Raw genomic sequence first — 3,879 nt, forward strand, 5'->3', positions numbered from 1 at the left:
CAGGGAGTCTGCTTCTCCCTCTGACCCTCCTCCCTCTCATGCTCTCTGTCTCTCATTCTCTCTCTCTCAAATAAATAAATAAAATCTTTAAAAAAAAAAAAAGATCTCCATTTGTGAAATGAAAAGAATTGTCCCCTATATCATAAGAACAGCTTTAGATGAAAAGATATCATGGAGATACACACAGCAATTAGCACAGTGACTGGCACATAAAATGGCCTATAAACATTAGTTTTATTATTATTGGTATTATGATTCTTCTTTTGGTATTGCTAATTTATTATTATTGGTATTATTATCATCATGCTCAGTTCCTTTCTAATACTTTTAAAATTTGTTAATTTTCTTTTCCCTTTTACAGGTATACACTTGCAGAGAGACAGAATGATTGGCCTTTGATCAAACTGATCAGGATGTTTTCTGTAAATCATAATGGCGTGTCGGCCAGGGATTCAAGAGCATCTGTTTTTCAGACAAAAATACCAGACCAATAGATCTGAAGAGAGATCCTCTCTCTTGCTGCATTAAAACCACCTGGGGAAGGGTGCCTGAGTGGTTCAGTCAGTCAAGCATCTGACTCTTGATTTTGGCTCAGGTTATGCTCGCAGGGTTGTGAGATCGAGCTCCACGTCAGTCTCTGTGCTCAGCATGGAGACTACTTAAGATTCTCTCTCCTTCTCCCTCTGCCCCTCCACCTCCCCACTCTCTTTCCCTCTCAAAATAAATAAATAAATAAATAAATAAAAACAAAAACCACCTGGAGAAACTTTAAAAATTGTTCCTGCCCTAGTATTTCTGATTTGCTGGATTGACTGTAGGAGGCAAGCATGTAAGTAGGAGAAAGAGCAAAGGCAGTTGTCCACGTTGAGAGGCAGGTCTGGGAGAGACAGTGGCCTCAACCTAGCCACATCTTGCACGAATGTTCCTGAGCTGGTCCACATCCTGGGTAGAAACCAGGCCTTACAATGGACTCCCCTAGAGGAGGAAGAGGAATAACGGCAGGTTCAGAAAATTAGACAAAAATGGAAATGGCACATTTTTTCTGTTCCAGCTAAACCCAGACTTCTGTGGGAAAGATACACCTCCCCACCAAAGCAGTTATATTCCCTGAATGAGAACCTCTGGAACCAACGAGGTAAGAGAATTAGTTAAGAACAATGATGACTCAGGGAAAGCTTTCATGGTGAATCCATGTTGCAAGTCTAAAGGATGAATAGGTATCCACCATCGAGAAACCAAGAGTTGATACAGGGAAGATACAAGGGAAACAGACAAAGCTGGAATGGGCTATAAAGTCAGCAGAGAAAGTAAAAACACCTTAATTTTAAATAGGATGAATAAAGATTGTAGGTTAGTAAACAAGTTAGAAGTATGCATTCCAGTTGTTTAAACTTGGGCTACTCAACCTCTAGAGCCTCCATTTATTTCCTTGTGAACCAGGCATCCCACGGCACCCACCTGCCCCAGCTGATGAACATAAAGCATTCAATCCATGGTAAGCAAACCAAGATTAAGTTTTATTATTTTACTATTTTTGCAGTGTTTCTTGGCTCATTGTTGTTGTTGATTCATCTTTTATATCTTTACATTAGAGGATATGAAATTAGCAAGTAACTTCTTGAATGATGATACACAGGGCTAGTGAAAGGTCGGGTGAAGAGGACACCAGCATTGTTGGGGGGCATGCAACTCCATTATTTAGGGTAAAAAAAATCAAAAACACAAATCAAGAGCCTTAAAACCTAATGTTTTCCCACTTTAACTCAGTAATTCTACTTCTGGGCATCTACCCTAAGTAAATATTCTGAAATATGTAGAAAAATATTTATGCACAAAATTTCATTACAGTATCATTTATGATAGCAAAAAATAACAAACCTGGGAACAAAAAGATTTCAATCAGGCAACTATGAAAAATGATGTTTACCAAGCATTAACAATTCCGTAGAAAATGTATATGAATAAATGAAGGCAGGAGGACATAACAATTGTGTACGTTATAATCACAACTCCACATTTGTTTATGTATCTGCATAAACAAAAAAATAAGACTGCATAAAAATGTTAATGGCTACTTTGGGCAGTAAGATTACAGGTAAATTTTCCCTTTTACTTTGTTACATTTTTTAATTTTCCAAAATCAACATTTATTACCTCCGTTCTAACAATACTCGTTTATCCAAGCAGAGACTGGGGGATCCTGAGCCTAGGGTAGTTCAGGGACTCTCTCGGTAGAGTTGTTTGCTGGAAAAGATTTGGAATTCCCCCCACCTCTATGTCTTTCTGATGGATTTCTTCATGAATGTTTCTTCTCTACAGCGAGAGCATAAAATGACAACCATGCGCATGCACTCATGACCCTCATTTGTTTACGTGGAAGGTGACAATAACCATTGTGACCTGGAATGCATCCCAAGCAGTCCTTCAAGCCGGTAGTGATATTTCACAGGGTAGAGCAGTCTGGTGGAAGGAAAACACTCCCTGCTTCTTCGGAACTTCCTAAATGTGATGACGCACGCCACCTGCCAGGCCCCTCGTTGCCACCCTCCTATCTTCTCTACCTGTCACAGCTCGTCTTTTTCATTTCAGCCCCGGTGCACTCTCCGGGCACTGCCTCTGCCTGGCGAGCCGCAACCCGACCCTTGGTGGGGATGTCCCCACCCTGTGCTGTGCAGTGCCCGGAGAGAGTGCCTCTCTCCCCTCCAGAAATCAGGTGTCAAAAAATCCAAGTTCATGCAGGACTCTTCCATGGACAAAATGAGCTTTCTCCTATTTATTGGAGAGGAGAGCCACTTGGTTGTCTTTTAAAAATATTTGTTGGGCACCTGGGTGGCTCAGTCGGTTAAGCATCTGCCTTCCACTCAGGTCGTGATCCCAGAGTCCTGGGATCAAGCCCTGCATTGGGCTCCCTGCTCAGCGGAGAGCCTGCTTCTCCCTCTCCACCCTCCCTGCTTGTGCTCTCTCTTTCTCTGACAAATAAAATCTTTAATATATACATATATATATTTGTTATTTATAATAGAACTATTATTCTTTATTACAAATAAATTTCCTTAGGAAAATAATTCCTATTGATGCTGTAATACAATACTACTTCATTACTGACACCATATCATTTATAGTACAGTGAAGAATAATCTGTGCAATAAAAAAAAAGCATTTAATCAGGGAAGTGATCAAATGAATAATTTTTTGTCTCTCCAAGACAACATTTCCAATGGTTACGTGTATAAGGCTTATTCCTGAAAGTACACAATTTTGAAAATAATGACAGAAAAATTTCAGGAGTAATGTAATTTGATCTTTTTCAGGAAATCCATAATTACCAGACTTCTGAAAGGAAAAATCTAAATTGTAAGCTTCAGTATTTTCCAGGTGCTTGTTTACCAAGGCCTGGAGAATTTAGAAACCTGGCACCATACCATAGTTAAAATCCATGGCAATTGTATGTTCACATTCTTAAGATGCGAGGCCTAGAAAGAAGCCTCCCACGCATCTGTTGGATATTGTCATATTCTGCTGAAAAAATTCTGTTGTGTTTCTTATGATATTACTGATACCAGTTGGTGATTTTCTTACTTACTGAATGATTTCTTTGCTTTATTCATATATTTTCAATTCTCTTCTGGGAGATATACAAGGCAATATGAAAAAGTAAGCTAGCAAATTTCCACAGTTGCTGTATTTTTTCTGCCATTCTAGAAATTTTCTGGAACAAATATTCTGTTACCCCACCCATTAAAATCTGCGTAGCTACTGAGTTTACTTATGTTGTTGGTTCCAGGGAGGGCCAGTTCTGAATTCCTCCAGGGGACTTTTTGCGTGATCAGTTTCACACTGTATGTCTGGAAGGGGAGAAGTCCCATCCAATTTGATATC

At 39.5% G+C, this 3,879-nt stretch overlaps 1 long non-coding RNA gene across 1 annotated transcript; it reads left to right on the forward strand.

Annotated features, from left to right (window-relative positions):
• Window positions 1-1,051: 1,051 nt before the first annotated feature.
• On the forward strand, window positions 1,052-2,381 carry LOC135363293 (uncharacterized). The gene is made up of 3 exons (XR_010408945.1): window positions 1,052-1,135; window positions 1,441-1,495; window positions 2,320-2,381. It is a non-coding gene; the product is annotated as an uncharacterized LOC135363293 (long non-coding RNA).
• Window positions 2,382-3,879: the final 1,498 nt, after the last annotated feature.

Source organism: Mirounga angustirostris, unplaced genomic scaffold (assembly GCF_029215605.1).
Source record: "Mirounga angustirostris isolate CCGP_5_RB_7025 unplaced genomic scaffold, mMirAng1.0.hap1 SCAF_2, whole genome shotgun sequence".
Classification (NCBI taxonomy): Eukaryota; Metazoa; Chordata; class Mammalia; order Carnivora; family Phocidae; genus Mirounga; species Mirounga angustirostris.